General features: G+C 46.2%; 6 non-coding genes and 16 pseudogenes across 6 annotated transcripts; all 22 read left to right on the top strand.

Moving 5' to 3' along the window:
- The first annotated feature begins 379 nt into the window (after positions 1-379).
- Positions 380-498, top strand: LOC138255983 (5S ribosomal RNA; annotated as a pseudogene).
- Positions 499-941: 443 nt separating this feature from the next.
- LOC138251056 (5S ribosomal RNA) lies at positions 942-1060 on the top strand (annotated as a pseudogene).
- A 446-nt stretch (positions 1061-1506) lies between these two features.
- Positions 1507-1625, top strand: LOC138256913 (5S ribosomal RNA; annotated as a pseudogene).
- Positions 1626-2071: 446 nt separating this feature from the next.
- Positions 2072-2190, top strand: LOC138250839 (5S ribosomal RNA; annotated as a pseudogene).
- Positions 2191-2634: 444 nt separating this feature from the next.
- LOC138256742 (5S ribosomal RNA) lies at positions 2635-2753 on the top strand (annotated as a pseudogene).
- A 463-nt stretch (positions 2754-3216) lies between these two features.
- On the top strand, positions 3217-3325 carry LOC138257352 (5S ribosomal RNA; annotated as a pseudogene).
- A 446-nt stretch (positions 3326-3771) lies between these two features.
- LOC138251864 (5S ribosomal RNA) lies at positions 3772-3880 on the top strand (annotated as a pseudogene).
- Positions 3881-4323: 443 nt separating this feature from the next.
- LOC138256266 (5S ribosomal RNA) lies at positions 4324-4442 on the top strand (annotated as a pseudogene).
- Positions 4443-4888: 446 nt separating this feature from the next.
- LOC138250838 (5S ribosomal RNA) lies at positions 4889-5007 on the top strand (annotated as a pseudogene).
- Positions 5008-5451: 444 nt separating this feature from the next.
- Positions 5452-5570, top strand: LOC138250768 (5S ribosomal RNA; annotated as a pseudogene).
- A 463-nt stretch (positions 5571-6033) lies between these two features.
- On the top strand, positions 6034-6152 carry LOC138254208 (5S ribosomal RNA). The gene has a single exon (XR_011196878.1). It is a non-coding gene; the product is annotated as a 5S ribosomal RNA (ribosomal RNA).
- Positions 6153-6598: 446 nt separating this feature from the next.
- On the top strand, positions 6599-6707 carry LOC138251710 (5S ribosomal RNA; annotated as a pseudogene).
- A 443-nt stretch (positions 6708-7150) lies between these two features.
- Positions 7151-7269, top strand: LOC138253603 (5S ribosomal RNA). The gene has a single exon (XR_011196289.1). It is a non-coding gene; the product is annotated as a 5S ribosomal RNA (ribosomal RNA).
- A 446-nt stretch (positions 7270-7715) lies between these two features.
- LOC138253144 (5S ribosomal RNA) lies at positions 7716-7834 on the top strand. The gene has a single exon (XR_011195842.1). It is a non-coding gene; the product is annotated as a 5S ribosomal RNA (ribosomal RNA).
- Positions 7835-8277: 443 nt separating this feature from the next.
- Positions 8278-8395, top strand: LOC138251226 (5S ribosomal RNA; annotated as a pseudogene).
- Positions 8396-8841: 446 nt separating this feature from the next.
- On the top strand, positions 8842-8960 carry LOC138257266 (5S ribosomal RNA; annotated as a pseudogene).
- A 443-nt stretch (positions 8961-9403) lies between these two features.
- LOC138253367 (5S ribosomal RNA) lies at positions 9404-9522 on the top strand. The gene has a single exon (XR_011196059.1). It is a non-coding gene; the product is annotated as a 5S ribosomal RNA (ribosomal RNA).
- A 444-nt stretch (positions 9523-9966) lies between these two features.
- On the top strand, positions 9967-10085 carry LOC138256843 (5S ribosomal RNA; annotated as a pseudogene).
- Positions 10086-10528: 443 nt separating this feature from the next.
- On the top strand, positions 10529-10637 carry LOC138252250 (5S ribosomal RNA; annotated as a pseudogene).
- Positions 10638-11083: 446 nt separating this feature from the next.
- On the top strand, positions 11084-11202 carry LOC138253292 (5S ribosomal RNA). The gene has a single exon (XR_011195985.1). It is a non-coding gene; the product is annotated as a 5S ribosomal RNA (ribosomal RNA).
- A 445-nt stretch (positions 11203-11647) lies between these two features.
- LOC138251283 (5S ribosomal RNA) lies at positions 11648-11756 on the top strand (annotated as a pseudogene).
- A 446-nt stretch (positions 11757-12202) lies between these two features.
- LOC138254890 (5S ribosomal RNA) lies at positions 12203-12321 on the top strand. The gene has a single exon (XR_011197537.1). It is a non-coding gene; the product is annotated as a 5S ribosomal RNA (ribosomal RNA).
- Positions 12322-12500: the final 179 nt, after the last annotated feature.

The following is a 12500-nucleotide window of genomic DNA, read 5'->3' as shown; positions in this document are numbered from 1 at the left end:
ACTTTTCATTTATAATTTCTTCTACTCTTTTTTCCTTTCTTAAAATAAATAAAAAAACAGCAATAACACTAAAATACACTCTTTCTGAAGGAAAATTGAGAATCTTTCTGCACTTCACACTCACCCCAAGCTGCTGGTGGTGAGCTGGTCTGTTGCTGCTTGTGCTGGGCCCCAAAGAAAGGGCAGTCTGAGACTGTGTGTAAGTGCAGATGAAGCGATTTTGAGGCTGGTGCAAAACAGGGTGTGCGATTCGCCCTCTGTAAGAAGTTTGTGAAGGAGGGCAGTTTGTGAACAGTAGAGTGCAGGTGTGTTTGAGAGCAGCAGGCTCCAGACCGGCGGGGTGTCTCAACACAAGAGGCCTGAAACAGGAGTGTATTCTGCCTACAGCCATACCACTCTGAATGTGCTTGATCTTGTCTGATCTCAAAAGCTAAGCAGCGTCGGACCTGGTTCGTACTTGGATGGGAGACTGCCTGGGAACACCAGGTGCTGTAGGCATTTCGCCTCTTGCAGACAGTATGTGGTGCACGTCTTAGAACAATTGCATAGAGTCCTCTCTAATGTTACTTTTCATTTATTATTTCTTCTACTCTTTTTTCCTTTCTTCAAATAAATAAAAAAACAGCAATAACACTAAAATACACTCTTTCTGAAGGAAAATTGAGAATCTTTCTGCACTTCACACTCACCCCAAGCTGCTGGTGGTGAGCTGGTCTGCTGCTTGTGCTGGGCCCTAAAGAAAGGGCAGTCTGAGACTGTGTGGAAGTGCAGATGAAGCGATTGCGAGGCTGGTGCAAAACAGGGTGTGTGCTTGGACCTCTGTAAGAAGTTTGTGAAGGAGGGCAGTTTGTGAACAGAAGAGTGCAGGCGTGTTTGAGAGCAGCAGGCTCCAGACCGGCGGGCTGTCTCAACACAAGAGACCTGAAACAGGAGTGTGTTTTGCCTACGGCCATACCACCCTGAATGTGACTGATCTCAGCTGATCTCAGAAGCTAAGCAGCGTTGTGCCTGGTTAGTACTTGGATGGGAGACTGCTTGGGAATACCAGCTGCTGTAGGCATTTTGCCTCTTGCAGACAGTAGGTGGTGTACGTCTTAAAACAAATGCATAGAGTCCTCTCTAATGTTACTTTTCATTTATTATTTCTTCTACTCTTTTTTCCTTTCTTAAAATAAATAAAAAAACAGCAATAACACTAAAATACACTCTTTCTGAAGGAAAATTGAGAGTCTTTCTGCACTTCACACTCACCCCAAGCTGCTGGTGGTGAGCTGGTCTGTTGCTGCTTGTGCTGGGCCCTAAAGAAAGGGCAGTCTGAGACTGTGTGTAAGTGCAGATGAAGCGATTGTGAGGCTGGTGCTAAACAGGGTGTGCGATTGGCCCTCTGTAAGAAGTTTGTGAAGGAGGGCAGTTTGTGAACAGTAGAGTGCAGGTGTGTTTGAGAGCAGCAGGCTCCAGACCGGCAGGGTGTCTCAACACAAGAGGCCTGAAACAGGAGTGTTTTCTGCCTACGGCGATACCACCCTGAATGCGCCTGATCTCGTCTGATCTGAGAAGCTAAGCAGCGTCGGGCCTGGTTAGTACTTGGATGGGAGACTGCTTGGGAATACCAGGTGCTCTAGGCATTTTGCCTCTTGCAGACAGTAGGTGGTGCACGTCTTAGAACAAATGCATAGAGTCCTCTCTAATGTTACTTTTCATTTATTATTTCTTCTACTCTTTTTTCCTTTCTTAAAATAAATAAAAAAACAGCAATAACACTAAAATACACTCTTTCCGAAGGAAAATTGAGAATCTTTCTGCACTTCACACTCACCCCAAGCTGCTGGTGGTGAGCTGGTCTGTTGCTGCTTGTGCTGGGCCCTAAAGAAAGGGCAGTCTGAGACTGTGTGTAAGTGCAGATGAAGCGATTGTGAGGCTGGTGCAAACCAGGGTGTGCGATTGGCCCTCTGTAAGAAGTTTGTGAAGGAGGGCAGTTTGTGAACAGTAGAGTGCAGGTGTGTTTGAGAGCAGCAGGCTCCAGACCGGCGGGCTGTCTCAACACAAGAGGACTGAAACAGGAGTGTACTCTCCCTACAGCCATACTACTCTGAATGCGCCTGATCTCGGCTGATCTCAGAAGCTAAGCAGCATCGGGCCTTGTTAGTACTTGGATGGGAGACTGCCTGGGAATACCAGGTGCTGTAGGCATTTTTCCTCTTGCAGACAGTAGGTGGTGCACGTCTTAGAACAATTTCATAGAGTCCTCTCTAATGTTACTTTTCATTTATTATTTCTTCTACTCTTTTTTCCTTTCTTCAAATAAATAAAAAAAACAGCAATAACACTAAAATACACTCTTTCTGAAGGAAAATTGAGAATCTTTCTGCACTTCACACTCACCCCAAGCTGCTGGTGGTGAGCTGGTCTGCTGCTTGTGCTGGGCCCTAAAGAAAGGGCAGTCTGAGACTGTGTGGAAGTGCAGATGAAGCGATTGCGAGGCTGGTGCAAAACAGGGTGTGTGCTTGGACCTCTGTAAGAAGTTTGTGAAGGAGGGCAGTTTGTGAACAGAAGAGTGCAGGCGTGTTTGAGAGCAGCAGGCTCCAGACCGGCGGGCTGTCTCAACACAAGAGACCTGAAACAGGAGTGTGTTTTGCCTACGGCCATACCACCCTGAATGTGACTGATCTCAGCTGATCTCAGAAGCTAAGCAGCGTCTGGCCTGGTTAGTACTTGGATGGGAGACTGCTTGGGAATACCAGGTGCTGTAGGCATTTTGCCTCTTGCAGACAGTAGGTGGTGCACGTCTTAAAACAAATGCATAGAGTCCTCTCTAATGTTACTTTTCATTTATTATTTCTTCTTCTCTTTTTTCCTTTCTTAAAATAAATAAAAAAACAGCAATAACACTAAAATACACACTTTCTGAAGGAAAATTGAGAATCTTTCTGCACTTCACACTCACCCCAAGCTGCTGGTGGTGAGCTGGTCTGTTGCTGCTTGTGCTGGGCCCTAAAGAAAGGGCAGTCTGAGACTGTGTGTAAGTGCAGATGAAGCGATTGTGAGGCTGGTGCAAAACAGGGTGTGCGATTGGCCCTCTGTAAGAAGTTTGTGAAGGAGGGAAGTTTGTGAAGGAGGGCAGTTTGTGAACAGTAGAGTGCAGGTGTGTTTGAGAGCAGCAGGCTCCAGACCGGCGGGCTGTCTCAACACAAGAGGCCTGAAACAGGAGTGTATACTGCCTACGGCCATACCACTCTCAATGCGCCTGATCTCAGAAGCTAAGCAGAGTCGGGCTTGGTTAGTACTTGGATGGGAGACTGCCTGGGAATACCAGGTGCTGTAGGCATTTTGCCTCTTGCAGACAGTAGGTGGTGCACGTCTTAAAACAAATGCATAGAGTCCTATCTAATGTTACTTTTCATTTATTATTTCTTCTACTCTTTTTTCCATTCTTAAAATAAATAAAAAAACAGCAATAACACTAAAATACACTCTTTCTGAAGGAAAATTGAGAATCTTTCTGCACTTCACACTCACCCCAAGCTGCTGGTGGTGAGCTGGTCTGTTGCTGCTTGTGCTGGGCCCTAAAGAAAGGGCAGTCTGAGACTGTGTGTAAGTGCAGATGAAGCAATTGTGAGGCTGGTGCAAAACAGGGTGTGCGATTGGCCCTCTGTAAGAAGTTTGTGAAGGAGGGCAGTTTGTGAACAGTAGAGTGCAGGTGTGTTTGAGAGCAGCAGGCTCCAGACCGGCGGGGTGTCTCAACACAAGAGGCCTGAAACAGGAGTGTATTCTGCCTACGGCCATACCACCCTGAATGCGTCTGATCTCAGAAGCTAAGCAAAGTTGGTCCTGGTTAGTACTTGGATGGGAGACTGCCTGGGAATGCCAGGTGCTGTAGGCATTTTGCTTCATGCAGACAGTAGGTGGTGCACGTCTTAGAACAAATGCATAGAGTCCTCTCTAATGTTACTTTTCCTTTATTATTTCTTCTACTCTTTTTTCCTTTCTTCAAATAAATAAAAAAACAGCAATAACACTAAAATACACTCTTTCTGAAGGAAAATTGAGAATTTTTCTGCACTTCACACTCACCCCAAGCTGCTGGTGCTGAGCTGGTCTGCTGCTTGTGCTGGGCCCTAAAGAAAGGGCAGTCTGAGACTGTGTGTAAGTGAAGGTGAAGCAATTGCGAGGCTGGTGCAAAACAGGGGGTGTGCTTGGCCCTCTGTAAGAAGTTTGTGAAGGAGGGCAGTTTGTGAACAGTAGAGTGCAGGTGTGTTTGAGAGCAGCAGGCTCCAGACCTGTTGGTTGTCTCAACACAAGAGGCCTGAAACAGGAGTGTATTCTGCCTAAGGCCATACCACTCTGAATGCGCCTGATCTCGTCTGATTTCAGAAACTAAGCAGAGTCAGGCCTGGTTAGTACTTGGATGGGAGACTGCCTGGGAATACCAGGTGCTGTAGGCATTTTGCCTCTTGCAGACAGTAGGTGGTGCACGTCTTAGAACAAATGCATAGAGTCCTCTCTAATGTTACTTTTCATTTATTATTTCTTCTACTCTTTTTTCCTTTCTTAAAATAAATAAAAAAACAGCAATAACACTAAAATACACTCTTTCCGAAGGAAAATTGAGAATCTTTCTGCACTTCACACTCACCCCAAGCTGCTGGTGGTGAGCTGGTCTGTTGCTGCTTGTGCTGGGCCCTAAAGAAAGGGCAGTCTGAGACTGTGTGTAAGTGCAGATGAAGCGATTGTGAGGCTGGTGCAAACCAGGGTGTGCGATTGGCCCTCTGTAAGAAGTTTGTGAAGGAGGGCAGTTTGTGAACAGTAGAGTGCAGGTGTGTTTGAGAGCAGCAGGCTTCAGACCGGCGGGCTGTCTCAACACAAGAGGACTGAAACAGGAGTGTACTCTCCCTACAGCCATACTACTCTGAATGCGCCTGATCTCGGCTGATCTCAGAAGCTAAGCAGCATCGGGCCTTGTTAGTACTTGGATGGGAGACTGCCTGGGAATACCAGGTGCTGTAGGCATTTTTCCTCTTGCAGACAGTAGGTGGTGCACGTCTTAGAACAATTTCATAGAGTCCTCTCTAATGTTACTTTTCATTTATTATTTCTTCTACTCTTTTTTCCTTTCTTCAAATAAATAAAAAAAACAGCAATAACACTAAAATACACTCTTTCTGAAGGAAAATTGAGAATCTTTCTGCACTTCACACTCACCCCAAGCTGCTGGTGGTGAGCTGGTCTGCTGCTTGTGCTGGGCCCTAAAGAAAGGGCAGTCTGAGAATGTGTGGAAGTGCAGATGAAGCGATTGCGAGGCTGGTGCAAAACAGGGTGTGTGCTTGGACCTCTGTAAGAAGTTTGTGAAGGAGGGCAGTTTGTGAACAGAAGAGTGCAGGCGTGTTTGAGAGCAGCAGGCTCCAGACCGGCGGGCTGTCTCAACACAAGAGACCTGAAACAGGAGTGTACTCTCCCTACGGCCATACCACCCTGAATGTGACTGATCTCAGCTGATCTCAGAAGCTAAGCAGCGTCTGGCCTGGTTAGTACTTGGATGGGAGACTGCTTGGGAATACCAGGTGCTGTAGGCATTTTGCCTCTTGCAGACAGTAGGTGGTGCACGTCTTAAAACAAATGCATAGAGTCCTCTCTAATGTTACTTTTCATTTATTATTTCTTCTTCTCTTTTTTCCTTTCTTAAAATAAATAAAAAAACAGCAATAACACTAAAATACACACTTTCTGAAGGAAAATTGAGAATCTTTCTGCACTTCACACTCACCCCAAGCTGCTGGTGGTGAGCTGGTCTGTTGCTGCTTGTGCTGGGCCCTAAAGAAAGGGCAGTCTGAGACTGTGTGTAAGTGCAGATGAAGCGATTGTGAGGCTGGTGCAAAACAGGGTGTGCGATTGGCCCTCTGTAAGAAGTTTGTGAAGGAGGGAAGTTTGTGAAGGAGGGCAGTTTGTGAACAGTAGAGTGCAGGTGTGTTTGAGAGCAGCAGGCTCCAGACCGGCGGGCTGTCTCAACACAAGAGGCCTGAAACAGGAGTGTATTCTGCCTACGGCCATACCACTCTCAATGCACCTGATCTCGTCTGATCTAAGAAGCTAAGCAGAGTCGGGCTTGGTTAGTACTTGGATGGGAGACTGCCTGGGAATACCAGGTGCTGTAGGCATTTTGCCTCTTGCAGACAGTAGGTGGTGCACGTCTTAAAACAAATGCATAGAGTCCTATCTAATGTTACTTTTCATTTATTATTTCTTCTACTCTTTTTTCCATTCTTAAAATAAATAAAAAAACAGCAATAACACTAAAATACACTCTTTCTGAAGGAAAATTGAGAATCTTTCTGCACTTCACACTCACCCCAAGCTGCTGGTGGTGAGCTGGTCTGTTGCTGCTTGTGCTGGGCCCTAAAGAAAGGGCAGTCTGAGACTGTGAGTAAGTGCAGATGAAGCAATTGTGAGGCTGGTGCAAAACAGGGTGTGCGATTGGCCCTCTGTAAGAAGTTTGTGAAGGAGGGCAGTTTGTGAACAGTAGAGTGCAGGTGTGTTTGAGAGCAGCAGGCTCCAGACCGGCGGGGTGTCTCAACACAAGAGGCCTGAAACAGGAGTGTATTCTGCCTACGGCCATATCACCCTGAATGCGTCTGATCTCAGAAGCTAAGCAAAGTTGGGCCTGGTTAGTACTTGGATGGGAGACTGCCTGGGAATGCCTGGTGCTGTAGGCATTTTGCTTCTTGCAGACAGTAGGTGGTGCACGTCTTAGAACAAATGCATAGAGTCCTCTCTAATGTTACTTTTCCTTTATTATTTCTTCTACTCTTTTTTCCTTTCTTCAAATAAATAAAAAAACAGCAATAACACTAAAATACACTCTTTCTGAAGGAAAATTGAGAATTTTTCTGCACTTCACACTCACCCCAAGCTGCTGGTGCTGAGCTGGTCTGCTGCTTGTGCTGGGCCCTAAAGAAAGGGCAGTCTGAGACTGTGTGTAAGTGAAGGTGAAGCAATTGCGAAGCTGGTGCAAAACAGGGGGTGTGCTTGGCCCTCTGTAAGAAGTTTGTGAAGGAGGGCAGTTTGTGAACAGTAGAGTGCAGGTGTGTTTGAGAGCAGCAGGCTCCAGACCTGTGGGTTGTCTCAACACAAGAGGCCTGAAACAGGAGTGTATTCTGCCTACGGCCATACCACTCTGAATGCGCCTGATCTCGTCTGATCTCAGAAACTAAGCAGAGTCAGGCCTGGTTAGTACTTGGATGGGAGACTGCCTGGGAATACCAGGTGCTGTAGGCATTTTGCCTCTTGCAGACAGTAGGTGGTGCACGTCTTAGAACAAATGCATAGAGTCCTCTCTAATGTTACTTTTCATTTATTATTTCTTCTACTCTTTTTTCCTTTCTTAAAATAAATAAAAAAACAGCAATAACACTAAAATACACTCTTTCTGAAGGAAAATTGAGAATTTTTCTGCACTTCACACTCACCCCAAGCTGCTGGTGGTGAGCTGGTCTGTTGCTGCTTGTGCTGGGCCCTAAAGAAAGGGCAGTCTGAGACTGTGTGTAAGTGCAGATGAAGCGATTGTGAGGCTGGTGCAAAACAGGGTGTGCGATTGGCCCTCTGTAAGAAGTTTGTGAAGGAGGGCAGTTTGTTAACAGTAGAGTGCAGGTGTGTTTGAGAGCAGCAGGCTCCAGACCGGCGGGCTGTCTCAACACAAGAGGCCTGAAACATGAGTGTATTCTGCCTACGGCCATACCACCCTGCATGCGCCTGATCTCGTCTGATCTCAGAAGCTAAGCAGAGTCGGGCCTGGTTAGTACTTGGATGGAAGACTGCCTGGGAATACCAGGTGCTGTAGGCATTTTGCTTCTGGCAGACAGTAGGTGGTGCATGTCTTAGAACAAATGCATAGAGTCCTCTCTAATGTTACTTTTCCTTTATTATTTCTGCTACTCTTTTTTCCTTTCTTCAAATAAATAAAAAAACAGCAATAACACTAAAATACTCTCTTTCTGAAGGAAAATTTAGAATTTTTCTGCACTTCACACTCACCCCAAACTGCTGGTGCTGAGCTGGCCTGCTGCTTGTGCTGGGCCCTAAAGAAAGGGCAGTCTGAGACTGTGTGTAAGTGAAGGTGAAGCAATTGCGAGGCTGGTGCAAAACAGGGTGTGTGCTTGGCCCTCTGTAAGAAGTTTGTGAAGGAGGGCAGTTTGTGAACAGTAGAGTGCAGGTGTGTTTGAGAGCAGCAGGCTCCAGACCTGTGGGTTGTCTCAACACAAGAGGCCTGAAACAGGAGTGTATTCTGCCTACGGCCATACCACCCCGAATGTGCCTGATCTCGTCTGATCTCAGAAGCTAAGCAGCGTCGGGCGTGGTTAGTACTTGGATGGAAGACTCCTTTGAATACCAGGTGCTGTAGGCATTTTGCCTCTTGCAGACAGTAGGTGGTGCACGTCTTAGAACAAATGCATAGAGTCCTCTCTAATGTTACTTTTCATTTATTATTTCTTCTACTCTTTTTTCCTTTCTTAAAATAAATAAAAAAACAGCAATAACACTAAAATACACTCTTTCCGAAGGAAAATTGAGAATCTTTCTGCACTTCACACTCACCCCAACCTGCTGGTGGTGAGCTGGTCTGTTGCTGCTTGTGCTGGGCCCTAAAGAAAGGGCAGTCTGAGACTGTGTGTAAGGGCAGATGAAGCGATTGTGAGGCTGGTGCAAAACAGGGTGTGCGATTGGCCCTCTGAAAGAAGTTTATGAAGGAGAGCAGTTTGTGAACAGTAGAGTGCAGGTGTGTTTGAGAGCGGCAGGCTCCAGACCGGCGGGCTGTCTCAACACAAGAGACCTGAAACAGGAGTGTGTTTTGCCTACGGCCATACCACCCTGAATGTGACTGATCTCAGCTGATCTCAGAAGCTAAGCAGCGTCTGGCCTGGTTAGTACTTGGATGGGAAACTGCTTGGGAATACCAGGTGCTGTAGGCATTTTGCCTCTTGCAGACAGTAGGTGGTGCACGTCTTAAAACAAATGCATAGAGTCCTCTCTAATGTTACTTTTCATTTATTATTTCTTCTACTCTTTTTTCATTTCTTAAAATAAATTAAAAAACAGCAATAACACTAAAATACACTCTTTCTGAAGGAAAATTGAGAATCTTTCTGCACTTCACACTCACCCCAAGCTGCTGGTGGTGAGCTGGTCTGCTGCTTGTGCTGAGCCCTAAAGAAAGGGCAGTCTGAGACTGTGTGTAAGTGCAGATGAAGCGATTGCAAGGCTGGTGCAAAACAGGGTGTGTGCTTGGCCCTCTGTAAGAAGTTTGTGAAGGAGGGCAGTTTGTGAACTGTAGAGTGCAGGTGTGTTTGAGAGCAGCAGGCTCCAGACCGGTGGGTTGTCTCAACACAAGAGGCCTGAAACAGGAGTGCATTCTGCCTACGGCCATACCACCCTGAATGCACCTGATCTTGTCTGATCTCAGAAGCTAAGCAGAGTCGGGCCTGGTTAGTACTTGGATGGGAGACTGCCTGGGAATACTAGGTGCTGTAGGCATTTTGCCTCTTGCAGACAGGAGGTGGTGCACGTCTTAGAACAAATGCATAGAATCCTCTCTTATGTTACTTTTCATTTATTATTTCTTCTACTCTTTTTTCATTTCTTAAAATAAATAAAAAAACAGCAATAACACTAAAATACAGTCTTTCTGAAGGAAAATTGAGAATCTTTCTGCACTTCACACTCACCCCAAGCTGCTGGTGGTGAGCTGGTCTGCTGCTTGTGCTGGGCCCTAAAGAAAGGGCAGTCTGAGACTGTGTGTAAGTGCAGATGAAGCGATTGTGAGGCTGGTGCAAAACAGGGTGTGCGATTGGCCCTCTGTAAGAAGTTTGTGAAGGAGGGCAGTTTGTGAACAGTAGAGTGCAGGTGTGTTTGAGAGCAGCAGGCGCCAGACCGGTGGGTTGTCTCAACACAAGAGGCCTGAAACAGGAGTGTGTTTTTGCCTACGGCCATACCACCCTGAATGTGACTGATCTCGTCTGATCTCAGAAGCTAAGCAGCGTCGGGCATGGTTAGTACTTGAATGCGAGACCGCCTGGGAATACCAGGTGCTGTAGGCATTTTGCCTCTTGCAGACAGTAGGTGGTGCACGTCTTAAAACAAATGCATAGAGTCCTCTCTAATGTTACTTTTCATTTATTATTTCTTCTACTCTTTTTTCCTTTCTTAAAATAAATAAAAAAACAGCAATAACACTAAAATACACTCTTTCTGAAGGAAAATTGAGAATTTTTCTGCACTTCACACTCACCCCAAGCTGCTGGTGCTGAGCTGGTCTGCTGCTTGTGCTGGGCCCTAAAGAAAGGGCAGTCTGAGACTGTGTGTAAGTGAAGGTGAAGCAATTGCGAGGCTGGTGCAAAACAGGGTGTGTGCTTGGCCCTCTGTAAGAAGTTTGTGAAGGAGGGCAGTTTGTGAACAGTAGAGTGCAGGTGTGTTTGAGAGCAGCAGGCTCCAGACCTGTGGGTTGTCTCAACACAAGAGGCCTGAAACAGGAGTGTATTCTGCCTACGGCCATACCACCCCAAATGTGTCTGATCTCAGAAGCTAAGCAGCGTCGGGCCTGGTTAGTACTTGGATGGAAGACTGCCTGGGAATACCAGGTGCTGTAGGCATTTTGCCTCTTGCAGACAGTAGGTGGTGCACGTCTTAGAACAAATGCATAGAGTCTTCTCTAATGTTACTTTTCATTTATTATTTCTTCTACTCTTTTTTCCTTTCTTAAAATAAATAAAAAAACAGCAATAACACTAAAATACACTCTTTCCGAAGGAAAATTTAGAATCTTTCTGCACTTCACACTCACCCCAAGCTGCTGGTGGTGAGCTGGTCTGTTGCTGCTTGTGCTGGGCCCTAAAGAAAGGGCAGTCTGAGACTGTGTGTAAGTGCAGATGAAGCGATTGTGAGGCTGGTGCAAAACAGGGTGTGCGATTGGCCCTCTGTAAAAAGTTTGTGAAGGAGGGCAGTTTGTGAACAGTAGAGTGTAGGTGTGTTTGAGAGCAGCAGGCTCCAGACCGGCGGGCTGTCTCAACACAAGAGGCCTGAAACAGGAGTGTATTCTGCCTATGGCCATACCACTCTGAATGCGCCTGATCTCGTCTGATCTCAGAAGCTAAGCAGAGTCGGGCCTGGTTAGTACTTGGATGGGAGACTGCCTGGGAATACCAGGTGCTGTAGGCATTTTGCCTCTTGCAGACAGTAGGTGGTGCACGTCTTAGAACAAATGCATAGAGTCCTCTCTAATGTTACTTTTCATTTATTATTTCTTCTACTCTTTTTTCCTTTCTTTAATAAATAAAAAAACAGCAATAACACTAAAATACACTCTTTCTGAAGGAAAATTGAGAATCTTTCTGCACTTCACACTCACCCCAAGCTGCTGGTGGTGAGCTGGTCTGTTGCTGCTTGTGCTGGGCCCTAAAGAAAGGGCAGTCTGAGACTGTGTGTAAGTGCAGATGAAGCGATTGTGAGGCTGGTGCAAAACAGGGTGTGCGATTGGCCCTCTGTAAGAAGTTTGTGAAGGATGGCAGTTTGTGAACAGTAGAGTGCAGGTGTGTTTGAGAGCAGCAGGCTCCAGACCGGCGGGCTGTCTCAACACAAGAGGCCTGAGCCACGAGTGTATTCTGCCTACGGCCATACCACCCTCAATGCGTCTGATCTCAGAAGCTAAGCAGAGTCGGGCCTGGTTAGTACTTTGATGGGAGACTGCCTGGGAATACCAGGTGCTGTAGGCATTTTGCCTCTTGCAGACAGTAGGTGGTGCACGTCTTAAAACAAATGCATAGAGTCCTCTCTAATGTTACTTTTCATTTATTATTTCTTCTACTCTTTTTTCCTTTCTTAAAATAAATAAAAAAACAGCAATAACACTAAAATACACTCTTTCTGAAGGAAAATTGAGAATCTTTCTGCACTTCACACTCACCCCAAGCTGCTGGTGGTGAGCTGGTCTGTTGCTGCTTGTGCTGGGCCCTAAAGAAAGGGCAGTCTGAGACTGTGTGTAAGTGCAGATGAAGCGATTGTGAGGCTGGTGCAAAACAGGGTGTGCGATTGGCCCTCTGTAAGAAGTTTGTGAAGGAGGGCAGTTTGTGAACAGTAGAGTGCAGGTGTGTTTGAGAGCAGCAGGCTCCAGACCGGCGGGCTGTCTCAACACAAGAGGCCTGAAACAGGAGTGTATTCTGCCTACGGCCATACCACCCTGAATGCGCCTGATCTCGTCTGATCTCAGAAGCTAAGCAGAGTCGGGCCTGGTTAGTACTTGGATGGGAGACTGCCTGGGAATACCAGGTGCTGTAGGCATTTTGCTTCTTGCAGACAGTAGGTGGTGCACGTCTTAGAACAAATGCATAGAGTCCTCTGTAATGTTACTTTTCCTTTATTATTTCTTCTACTCTTTTTTCCTTTCTTCAAATAAATAAAAAAACAGCAATAACACTAAAATACACTCTTTCTGAAGGAACATTGAGAATGTTTCTGCA

Source organism: Pleurodeles waltl, chromosome 8, assembly GCF_031143425.1.
Source record: "Pleurodeles waltl isolate 20211129_DDA chromosome 8, aPleWal1.hap1.20221129, whole genome shotgun sequence".
Taxonomy (NCBI): Eukaryota; Metazoa; Chordata; class Amphibia; order Caudata; family Salamandridae; genus Pleurodeles; species Pleurodeles waltl.
The sequence above is the reverse complement of the archived record's forward strand: the minus strand, read 5'-3'. Positions and strand labels throughout refer to the sequence as shown.